Raw genomic sequence first — 13,104 nt, forward strand, 5'->3', positions numbered from 1 at the left:
AGGTGCTGGGCTTCCCCCAAGAGTGTGAGGCACACAAACTGGGGTTACCTGAGAAGCTTGTGGAATGCCTGAGGGAGACGGGGGAGCTTTGTCCACTTTGAATGGCCTGAAGCTTCCACGGGGTTCCTCTTCTTATGTGGAGAGGCTCCTGGCCTGGATGCCACCTATGATGTGCCCCCTGATCCACAGAAAAAGCACCAGACCTGGAGGCTGAGTGTGATGTAATGTGTATGCTCAGTTGTATCCAGCTTTTTGGGACCCCATGGAGTGTAGCCCACCAGACTCCTCTGTCCATGGGATTCTCCAGGCAAGAATATTGGAGTGGGTTGCCATTTCCTTCTCCAGGGGATCTTCCCGACCCAGGGACTGAACCAGAATCCTCTGGTGCAGAAAAAGCACCAGACCTGGAGGCTGAATAGCTCGAGGCTAAAAGCACAAATTCTGGAGTCACACAGCCTGGATTTGAATCTGTGCTCTGCCGCTGACTAGCTGTGTGACCCTAGGCATGTTACTTAACCTTCTTAACCTCTCTCGGCCTCAGGTTTTTTCAACTGTGAAATGAGGACAGTAATACTTACCTTCTAGGGCTACTGTAAGAGTTCAGTGGGTACATTTGAACAAATTGCCTAGTGGTGTGCATGGGGAGCACTTTGAAGTGGTGGCTGCCTAAGTGAGGGGGCTGGGGCCCCGGGGCGGGCGACAGAGTGGCTGATAAGGAGAGGAGGGTGGGGCAGAAAGAAATCAATGGTCTGACCATGACCATAGATCTCTGTCTCTGTACTGTCAACTTTGATATTCTGGTGGGAGAATAAATAACAGCATATTTCCTCACAGACAACAGTGTGCTCAACCAGAAAGCCACAGAAGACAGGAACATTTCCTCATTATTATATAATCATAGCAAAGATAATGCCTCCTTCTCAAAGGAGTCCAGAGCACTTAGAAACTGCATGGTCGGAGCCCAAACTGCATGGGCCCTGTGCTGGAGGATCCAGGCTGCTGGCTGCCAGCTCAGGCTGCTCCTGAGTGGGAACAGCAGAATGTTGACCACAGGCATCCTGAGGACCCCTTCACGCACAGGCGTGTGAGCACACATGTATACACACACACCAGCAGCACCACCACCACACTCAGCATCAACACTGCATCCTCAGAACTTCCGCGACAGGTCAACTGCCATGTGGCTGACCACATGGCAAGGCCACTGACCCTGGGGGCCACAGAGCAACTTAGAAGCCTTGGAAGGGCTCCGCAGAAGGAGAGGAGCCCTCTCAGCCCACTGTCAACAGGAGAAATGAGGTGAGGGGTACCGGCCTGACACAAATTGGCATTTCCTCCTCCCCTCTTTTGTAGGCTGAGTTTGTGTCTGAGAGGGTCCTATGAGCAGGGCAGCCAGAGGGATGCTCCACAAAGGAGTGTACGCAGTGACTCCCCTTCTGTCCAGCGCAAGCCCTCACTGTGGTGTGGACTGCACGGGGGTAAGAAACCCAGGAGGGCACAACTCATGGATGAGGACCTCCCCTCTCTGTCCAAGCTCTGGATTGGACTACATGGAGGGGAGAGAGGTTTTCTCCTTGTACGAAGAAGCAGAGACCCATGGAAGGATTCCATGAAGCCAAAGAAATTTCAGAGTTTGCTGATTTGATAGGGCCGCTGAAGCAAAGGAAGGCTGTCCGGGATCAAGTGTGAGTCTGGTACCACGAAGACTTAACACTTCCCTCCACTATTAAGCATAGTTGGCGTTTTGCTTTTAGGAGAAAGAGGGAAGTGTGTGGCTCTGGACTTGAGAGGTTTTTTAAATTAATTTTTATTGGAGTATAGTTGCTTTACAATGTCATGTTAGTTTCTACTGTACAGCAAAGTGAATCAGATATATATATATACACCCCACACACACACATATATCCTATTTTTTCTGGATTTCCTTCCCATTTAAGTCACCACAGAGCACTGAGTAGAGTTCCTTGTGCTCTACAGTAGGTTCTCATTAGTTATCTATTTTATATATAGTAACAATAGTACATACATGTCAATGGCCATCTCCCAGTTCATCCCACTCTCCTCTTTCCCTGCCTTAGTATCTGTATGTTTGTTCATGTGTACGTCACATGTGTGTCCATGTGTCTATTTCTGCCTTGCAAATAAGATCATCTCTACCATTTTTCTAGATTCCACATATATGCCTTAATATACAATATTTGTTTTTTTTCTGACAGTTTCTGGTTCTGTCCATGTCTCTACAAATGACCCGATTTCATTCCTTTTTATGCCTGAGTAATATTCCATTGTACATATGTACCACATCTTACTTTTAAAATTAATTTATTTTTTAATTGGAGGATAATTGCTTTACAATATTGTGTTGGTTTCTGCCATATATCAACATGAATCAGCCATAAGTACACATATGTCCCCCCACCCTGTTGAACTTCCCTCCCACCTCCCACCTCATCCCACCCCTCTAGGTTATCACAGAGTACCAGATTTCAGCTCCCTGTGTCATACAGTAAATTCTCATTGGCTATCTAATTTTTCATGTGATAATTCATATGATTCAATACTGCTCTCCCTATTTGTCCCGCCCTCTCCTTCCCCGACTGTATCCACAAGTGTGTTCTCTATGTCTACATCTCCATTGCTGCCTGCAGATAAGCTCATCAGTAACACACGACTGGAAAAGGTCAGTTTTCATTCCATCCCAAAGAAAGGCAATGCCAAAGAATGTTCAAACTACTGCACAATTGCACTCATCTCACACACTGGCAAAGTAATGCTCAAAATTCTCCAAGTCAGGCTTCAACAGTACATGAACCAAGAACTTCCAAATGTTCAAGCTGGACTTAGAAAAGGCAGAGGAACCAGAGATCAAATTGCCAACATTTGTTGGGTCGCTGAAAAAGCAAGAGAGTTCCAGAAAAACATCAACTTCCGCTTTATTGACTAAGCCAAAGCCTTTGGCTGGGTGGATTACCACAAACAGTGAAAAATTCTTAAAAGGATGGGAATACCAGACCACTTTACCTGCCTCCTGAGAAATCTGTATGCAGGTCAAGAAGCAACAGTTAGAACAGGACATGGAACAATGGACTGGTTTCAAATTGGGAAAGGAATACATCAAGGCTATATATTGTCACCCTGATTATTTAACTTCTATGCAGAGTACATCATGTGAAATGTCAGGCTGGATGAAGCACAAGCTGGAATCGAGATTGCCAGGAGAAATGTCAATAACCTCAGATATGCAGATGACACCACTCTAATGGCAGAAAGTGAAGAAGAACTAAAGAGCCTCTTGACGAAAGTGAAAGAGGAAAGTGAAAAAGCTGGCTTAAAACTCAACATTCAGAAAACTAAGAGCATGGCATCCAGTCCCATTGCTTCATGGCAGATAGATGGGGCAACAGTAGAAACAGTAAGAGACTTTATTTTCTTGGGTTCCAAAATCATTGCAGATGGTGACTGCAGCCATGAAATTAAAGGATGCTTACTCCTTGGAAGAAAAACTATGACCAACCTAGACAGCATATTAAAAAACAGAGACATTACTTTGCCAACAAAGGTCCATCTAGTCAAAGCTATGGTTTTTCCAGTAGTCATGTGTGGATGTGAGAGTTGGACCATAAAGAAAGCCAAAGAATTGATGCTTTTGAACCATGGTGTTGGAGAAGACTCTTGAGAGTCCCTTGGACTGCAAGGAGATCCAACCAGTCCATCCTAAAGGAAATCAGTCCTGAATATTCATTGGAAAGACTGATACTGAAGCTGATGCTCCAATACTCTGGCCACTTGATGCGAAGAACTGACTCATTGCAAAAGACCCTGATGCTGGGAAAGATTGAAAGCAGAGGAGAAAGGGACAACAGAGGATGAGATGGTTGGATGGCATCACTAACTCGATGGACATGAGTTTGAGCAAGCTCCGGGAGTTGGTCATGGACATCAAAGCCTGGCATGCTGCAGTCCATGCCATTGCAAAGCGTCAGACATGATTGAGTGACTGAACTGAACTGAACCACCTTTCTAGTTTCCATGTATACACATTAATATACAATATTTATCTTTCTCTCTCTTACTTCACTCTGTATTACAGGCTCTAGGTTCATCCACATTATTAGAACTGAGTCAAATGTGTTCATTTTTATGGCTGAGTAATATTCCATTGTGCATATATACTGTAACTTCTTTTTCCATTCATCTGTTGATGGACATCTAGGTTGCTTCCAATGTCCAAGCTGTAATGTATATAGAGCTGCAATGAACATTGAGGTGAACGTGTCTTTTTCAATTATGGTTTCCTCAGGGTATATGCTGGCTTCCCTGGTGGCTCAGGTGGCAAAGAATATGCCTGCTATACAGGAGACCCAGGTTCAATCCCTGAGTGTGGAAGATACCTTGGAGAAGGGAATGGCTGCCCACTCCAACATTCTTACCTGGAGAGTTCCATGAACAGGAGAGCTTGGCGTGCTACAGTCCATGGGGTCACAAAGAGTCGGACACAACTGAGTGAGTAACACTTTCACTTCTCAGGGTGTATGCCCAGTAGTGAGATTGTACCACATATTCTTTATCCATTCCCCAACTTGAGGGGTTCTTATTGCCCTTCTTTTGGCCCTCCTGCCTCCTTGCACTCTCAGATATACACGCTTATGCTTGTAGCTGATCCTAAGCACGTTCATCAAAGGATGGATGGACCATCACCATTTCCTGAGCACTCTGGCACTTGGTATCAGGGAACCCCATAGTCACAGCACTTTTTGCCTAAATTTCTGTGATGTCCAGGTCTCATACAGATGTCATGAGACAAGGAAGACCACTGTATTTCTGGTGCTTCATGTAGAGGCAGACACATAGTAGGTGCCGACAGCTTTTAAAATGCCTTCCTATTATTGATCGCACAGTAAGAGCAGTGACCCTGGCAGCAACAGCCATCACTGCTGTGTGCCAAGGGCTGGTTATGGGCTGGCACAGTTCTGCATGCTTTGTATGTACTGTCTCATCTAATGCCCTTAGTAGCCCTATGGTACAGGTACTTTTCCCAGCTACATGTTACAGATGAGGAACTGGGGCACAGAAAAGTCAAGTACATTGCTTAAAGTCACATAGGTCCTATGGGATGGGGACAGCATCTGTATCTGGAAGGAGTCCAAGCACCACCCAGCTGTGAGGTCAGACTTCAGCGCCCTCTCCAGCTTCAGCTCTTGATGCTCTCTACCTTACATCCCACACACAACTTTTGCACCTCTCTGCCTCTCTGTCTATCTGTCTGGACTATTTTTCTACAGCAACCCACTCCATCCAGTTTCTCCTGGCTATTACCTTCCTGTCTTTCCAGATTCATTTTACCTGCCACCTCCTCTTGCAAGGCTCCCCTATGCATCAGCCCACAGTCCCCAGGGCTGAGCTGGGTGACTCTTGCTTTGTTTCCCTAGCATCATGTAGATGACTCCATTGCACTTGCTGTGAAGGTGCATTTATTTTCTCCCACACGGTTCAACAATGATATCCTACCTATCACTGTATCACCACTGCCTGGCAGCATGCTGGATACTTGGTCATTGCTTGTTGAGTTGTGAACATTACCTATAAAGGATCAGAGAATAAATTAGACTTTGCAGACTACATGCAGACTCTGTTGCTGCCTCTCCTCTTCCTCCTCCCAGTTCTTGAAAAATATGAAAACCATTCTTATCTTGAGGGCCACACAAAAACAGGCCATGGGGTCAGTTGTACCAGTGGTTCATAGCTGGCCAACTCCCCTGTCATTGGGGAAGATATTTCTAAACAAACAAACAAAAATTACTTGTCAAACTAATTCAATGGGCCATATGGGTATATCAAAATGGCAGGCAGAGGTTGGGTGGATGTCTTTGGTTGTCACGATGACTGGGGAGAGGGGTTAGCCACACTTGGTGCCCAGGCACCCAGGATGCTAAGCATCTGGCAATGCTCAGGGCAGTCCTGGACAGCATGTCAGCGACCCACTGAGGCACACAGGCTGGCTATTTGATGCTTCTTTCTCACTGCTTCCAGTAACATGCAATCATGTTGGGAATTCACTGAAATAAAAGGCATTAGAGAACCACCAGTTCCTTCTCAGATCCAGTTGTTTAAGTGGTACAAATAGGAGAAATGAGACTGTATGCCTTGAGGCAAAGAAGGGCCCTCTTGGGCTTTCCTTGGGATCCCTGGCACAACTTTAAGACTTGCTGTAGCTTCTTGTGCCTTCTAAGGTCTGCCCCAGAGCAGGGTCGGCCCTGGAAGATCACCTGGGGAGTATGAATGGAAGCAGAGATTCATCAAACTGTGTCATAATCTGTCCTGAGCAGGCCAGATCCATCCTTGAGGCCCATCCCTTGTTGAACTGGGGGAGACGCAAAGCTGTGTGTGGGCGGCTTCATTGAAAGTGGACAACCAAGCAACAGGAAACATGGAGTGGAGAGGCTTGGTTAGTGGTTGATCCAGGAAGCCCAGAGCAGCCTGCAGAACAGCCACCTGACCCCTCTTTATCCCCCACTTCATCCCATCATGGCTTCCCTGGTGGCTCAGATGGTAAGCAATCAGCCTGCAATGCAGGAGACCTGAGTTTGATTCCTGGGTCGAGAAGATCTGGAGAAGGGAATGGCAACCCACTCCAGTATTCTTGCCTGGGCAATCCCAGGGACAGAGGAGCCTGGCGGGCTGCAGTCCACGGGGTCAGAAAGAGGTGGGCATGACTGAGCGACCAACACTTTCACTTCCATCACATTATGCATCTGGGGTTTGAGCACATGTTTTGATTTAAGTAACACAGGTAAAATCTCTCATGCTGTCATCATGAAAACTAATCAAATATTAGTCTAAACTTTTACTTAGATGCTAGCAGGCACTTTAGAAAAATGCACCAATAAGTACAAAAGGGTCCGTTTTCAACTACCGTTGAAGAGCTTTAACGGTAGTTCTCTAGACCATGCTGCCAAGTCGCTTCAGTCGTGTCCGACTCTGTGCAACCCCAGGGACTGCAGCCTACCAGGCTTCTCTGTCCTTAGGATTCTCCAGGCAAGAACACTGGAGTGGGTTGCCATTTCCTTCTCCATCTCTAGACCATAGAGACTTATAATTGGGCATAAGGGTCTAGGTTTGGAGACTACTTCTAGCTCTTATTAGCTCTGGGTGAGTTCTCTTTTTCTTATTTATTTTTGGTTGCTTTGGGTCTTCTTTGGTGTGCCTGGGCTTTCTCTAGTTGTGGCGCGCGAGGGCTACTCTTCCATGCAATGCGTAGGCTTCTCATTGCAGCGGCTTCTCTTGTTGAGAAGCACAGGCTCTAGTCAGGCCGTCTTCAGTAGCTGCAGCCCACGGGCTCAGTAGTTGTGGTGCACAGGCTTAGATTCATGTGGAATCTTTCCAGATCAGGGATGAACCCATGTCCCCTACAATGGCAAGCAGATTCTTATCCACTGTACCACCAGGGAAGTCCATCCGTGGGTGAGTTCTCCACTCTCTCTTGGAGTCTTCATTTCCCCATTTGTAAAGCCAAAATGATTGACCCCTTCCCAGCCTGTTCTCCAGGGGTGATTTTGGTAATGCAAACGAGATGAGGCATGTTAAAGCATTTTTATGAACTATAAAGCATCATAAAAAATAGAAAATCCCTCAGGACATCTTGTTTTTGCATAAATCAGAAACTAATTTTCTATAAAAATTCCTTTTGCCTTAGAATCACCTCTCTTTAGAACAAACTAATTTGCTCAAGAAAACAGGTCATACTGACCTTTCGTTTGGGGGCCAGACACTAAGGTATCAAGATTAGTTCCAATTTAATAGCATTATATGGAAGTTCCAAGATAGGAATTCATAAAGCACTGGGGTGATTTACTCTGTCACTGATTTATTCATGAAGTTCATATCCGTACCTCGCTTCTACACTTGCTCAGCTGTGTAAGATGCTTTTTAGATTGCTGTCTTATTGACCCTGTGTCATGGCAACCCCACGAGGTAGGTTTTATTATTTTTGTTTTACAGATAAGGAGATTGAGACTAACTAACAGAGTTTAAGTAACTTGCCTACAGAAATTCAGTGAGAAATTAACTCTTCTTTAAAAACCTTTTTCTTTTAATAAAATTAAATCTAGTTGTTTTTGCGGGGCTGTGCTGTGCAGTATGTGGGATCTTAGTTCCCCTTCCAGGGATCAAATCTGTGCCCCTCTGCACTGGAAGCATGGAGTCTTAATCACTGAACTTCCAGGGAAGTCCATATCTAGCTATTGTAATCTGTGCTAGAAGATATGAAACAAGTATCCCTTCCTTGTTAAATCATCAACACATGTACAATCATTCTTCAGTTAAAAAAAATATGCAAGTGAAAAAAAATTGATGGAAAATATGCAAAGACCAAAATTTCATAAATTCTGTTTTGGTTTTATTTTTATGGGCTGAAAGCAGAAACTTCAAATCAGTTTTTGAAAGAAAAACGGGAAAGGAAGTTGAACATAAGCCTGGAAACTTCAGGAAGAATGAAAAGGACTGCTTTATGAGGACTTTAGGCTGTCAGCTCTCACTTTGGCCAGAAGTCTTTCTTGTTGGTTGACCTCTCAGACGTCTTGAAGGAATAGGAGCTGTTTTCACCTCACATTTCTCCCTCTGCTCTTTCAGACAATGAACTGAAGCCCTCAGGCCTGAAGCAAATGTTTTCTTCCCCACTCCTTGTCATTTTGCTCTTCTGTGGCTTCTGTGGGCCAAGCTAATTTGACTCACAGTTAGAACATGGCAGCATCACTTTATTGTCTTCCTTCCCTTACCTCCACGTTCTTAGCTCAATTTCTGATAAAGCTCAGTGACCAACTCTACCTGTGAGGTTGCAGGATGTGCGGGAAGTAGAATACTCTTTTCATCTTCATTTTATTTCTATAATCCCACCTTCACCTCTGCTGGCCCAGACGCATCAATACTCATTTCTCTAAAAGCATTAGGAACTGCCTCCAAGCTTCAGAAGAGCCTCCGTCTAGTGAGTCTGATGAGTCCACTCCCCACACGCATGTGAACTGAGCAGGTCAACTGTGAGAACCGGCAGTAGGCTTGTCTGGGCACAGGGAGGAGAGGTGTCCACAGGGAAGGAGCTACTGCCACCACCAAGCAAAGTTCTGTCCAGCCAGAAACGGCCTTCACTAAGACCATCACTGGAGAAGGAAATGGCAACCTGCTCCAGTATTCTTGCCTGGGAAGTCCCATGGACAGAGGAGCCTGGTGGGCTACAGTCCATGGGGTCGAAAGAGTTGGACATGACTGAGTGACTAAACCAGCACCCACCAAGACCATCACTATAGAAATCCTACCCATTTCCAAGGTCCATCTCTCACTCTTTATAGACGTGGCTTTTCTGAGTCTTCATTGCTGTGGATGGGTTTCCTCTAATTGCGAGGAGCAAGCTTCTCATTGAGGTGACTTCTCTTGTCGTGAGGCATGGCCTCTAGGGTGCACAGGCTCAGTAGTTGTGGCACACACGCTAAATTGTCCCGACGCGTGTGGAATCTTCCCATACTAGGAATTGAACCTGTGTCCTCTGTATTGACAGGCAGATTCTTAACCACTGGACCATCAGGGAAGTCCCCTCCTCACAGTCTTGACCTTGACCATCTCAGCTGGAAGAGACGTCCATCGCAGCGCCGCTCTGTAAAACACAGAAGCATGTGTCACTGACCACCAGTGGTATATCATTGACCACCGCTTACTTGTCAGAGTGATTTGGTTTCCCTCCTAGACAGTCAATTCCCTGAAGGCTAGAATTAAATCTCATGCAGCCTTGGACCCAAAACAGCACCCACCCTAGTGCCTTGCACACAGGAGGTGCTCAATAAGTTATTGAGTTTTAAAACTAGTGGCTTTTTTAGATTTCTGCAGTATTTGAGGTGTAATGGTCATAAAAAGCATATGTGGGAAAATCTGTACACCCTTGGAAATTAAATGAAACACTTAAAAAGAATTCATTATTCAGAGAGGATGTCTCTAGGAAAATTAGAAAATATTTTGAACCAAATGAAAATGAAAATCTAACATATCAGAATTTATGGAACTTATAACAGTGCTTAGAGGGAAACTTACAGGATTAAATACTTAGAGTAGAAAAGAAGAAAGGTATGAAATCAATTATCTAAGCTTATACCTTTAGGAAACTAAAAAAAGAAGAGCAAATCAATCTAAAGCAAGCAGAAGGAAGGACATAACAAAACAAGAGTAGATATCGGCAAAGTTGCAAAAAAATAGAGAAAAACAATGAAACCAAATGATCATTCTTTGAAAAGATCAATAAAATTGATAAACATCTAACTTAAAAAGGAGAAACGACACATAATTACAAGCATCAGTGATGTAAGAGAGATATCACTAAGACCCTGTAGACATTAAGGAGATAATAAAGGAATTACTATGAACAATTCAATGCACACAAATCTGACGATTTCCATGAAATGGACCAATTTCTCAGAAACCACAACTATCAATTCAGTCATGATAAAACAGATAATCTGAACAGTCATATAAAGATCAAAGACATTGAATTTATAGTTTTAAAACCATTTGGAAAAGAAATCTTGGGACTTCCCTGTCAGTCCAGTGGTTAGGACCCTGTGCTTCCATTGCAGAAGGCACTGGTTCCATCCCCGGTCGGGGAGGAAGATCCCACATGCTGCATGGCAAGGCCAAAAAGAAAAAGAAAAAAGAAATTTCCAGACCCAGTTGGCTTCCTGGCAAATTCTAAGGGCAAAAAGAAGAGGAAGAAACACTTCCCTACTTAAATTTGATGAGGCCACCATTATTCTGATACTGAGACCAGACAAGGACATTACAAGAAAACTTGAGATCCATATCCCTCGTGAATATATATGTAAAATTCTCAACAAAATATGAGCAACTTGAATCCAGTGATACAATACAATAAGAGCATGACTAAATGTCCTCCAGTGAGTGGATGAGGCAATGACAGTCTTCTATATTGTCACTGTGGTGATGGGTGCACAAATCTATACGTGTATTACAAGTCACAGAAATGTATACACACACACAGACTAGTCAATTTTACCATATGTTAATTTCTACAGTAAAGTTTTAAAACTTGTGTGACGTGTGTATGCTTTGTGATGATAACTGGCATTTGTATTATACTTTCTTATTTAATTTTTTATTGAACATTGTTGAAAATCAACAATGTTCATGGTTCTTTGAAAAGATCAATAAAATTGATAAATGTTGGGCCAATCTCTTCTGTACAGCAAAGTGGCTCAGTTATACACATATAGCCAATCTTTTTTTTTAATATTCTTTTCCACTGTCTTTTGACAAAAAGTGCTTTCAAACACGTTTCACAAAATCCCCTCAACTACAATCATATGAGGCATGAATTACTGATCTCATTTTTAGAGACAGGGAACCTAAGTCTTAGGTGAAATGTCCTCCTGTGTATTCATGAGGAGAGTCAAGCTACAGGTCCAGACCCTCAGTGCAAGGTCCCATCAGCCCAGATTCCCACTAGCACCTCCTGGCTCTGTGCTTGTAGCCCTGGATGCAGATGGCGTGAATTCCTTGTCCTCTGGATAGAAAGTGAATCCAGGAGCAATGGCTGTGCTCAACAGCAGTGGCTGCAGGGGTTTCTCTGGAGAAGGAGTTGGGCACTCACAGTGCACAGAAGCTCTGGCCGCGCTCCTCGCTATGGCAGGTAACTCCACACAACTGAGAATTCAGTTCACTGACAACAGAGGAGCTTTCCACTCTGAATGCCTGCTCTCCGTCTGGTTTCTTTGCATCTCATGATTTTCTTTTCTACAGTGAGTAAAAGGTATTCTACCATGTCCCAAGGAAGTAGTGGGAGGTGCGAGTGTAGGAGTGAGAATGAAGATTGCCAGAGTATTTCATCCTATTTTTTGTAATCCCCTGCAACTTTGTTACACTCCTTCTCTGAGAGACCCTCTACTCTCCACCCCCACCCTCCTCCAAGAAGCACGTGAGTTAAAGGCAGAGGAGACAGCAGGACCTGGGGAAGCACACCCACTGGCCTCTTGTTGATGGAGGTGGTCAAGAAGAGTGGGTGATGTACCGGGAGCACACCTATGAGAAATGTGCTAATGAGCAACTTTATATATATATCTCCCCTTGTTCAATTCAATTAGTGTATTAGTATGTATCAAATATGGGCTTCCCAGGTGGCTCAGTGGTAAAGAATCCTCCTGCCAAGTAGGAGACATGGGTTCAATCTCTGGGTCAGAAAGGTCCCCTAGAGAAGAAAATGGCAGCCCACTCCAGTATTCTTGCCTGGAGAATTTCATGGACAGAGGAGTCTAACAGGCTACAGTCCATGGGGTCTCAAAAAGTCAGACACAACTTCGCGAGGAGGCTCCTCCAAAGGATCTTCCCAAACTAGGGATCAAACCCGAGTCTCCTGTGTCTCTTACATTGCAGGCAGATTCTTTACCTGCTGAGCCATCTAGGGAAGCCCAAACAACAATAATTTATCAAATATCTAGAATATCTTGGTATCTATTTGATACCAAGCAATTGCTTATATTCCTTCTTCATCAGAGAAGTAGATCTTACTAGCCATTTTTAAAGGACTTACTTTTAAAACGGAATCACAGCTCAAGGTGCTGCAAGGAACTCTTGCTAAAATGCTAGAACCCCTCAGGAAACTTTGGACAAGCAAGGGGCCAGTTTATTTCCCAGCGGTTGCCCTACTGGAATTATATTTTGCTGGAGTGATATTGTGCTTCAGGCTTGATTCTGGCTGCAGCATCCCGAGGCTGACTCATTCCCTACCATTCCAACCTCACGGGAATAAGTCTGGCATAGGGGCTGTAGGGATGAGACAATTCTGCAAGGCACAGATGATGTAAAACTGAATCTGTTGGGAGGGAGCAGTGGGCTAAAGGAGAAGTTTGCAGGGTCTCCGTATCCTGTGCTCGCTGAGCAGGGAGTATAGGGAAGCCAGCTTTCACATACCAGCACGAGCACATCATAGCAAAGGGCAAAGGGTGACTTCATCTTGTTTTTTTCTGGGAGCGCGAGGCACGGGGACATGGTTTTTAGGGAGGCCAATTGTGTGGCTCCTGTGCTTAGAACACAAATCCTATTTTAGGGAGGCCA

This window comes from Bos javanicus, chromosome 3 (genome assembly GCF_032452875.1).
Source record: "Bos javanicus breed banteng chromosome 3, ARS-OSU_banteng_1.0, whole genome shotgun sequence".
In the NCBI taxonomy this organism is placed as follows: domain Eukaryota; kingdom Metazoa; phylum Chordata; class Mammalia; order Artiodactyla; family Bovidae; genus Bos; species Bos javanicus.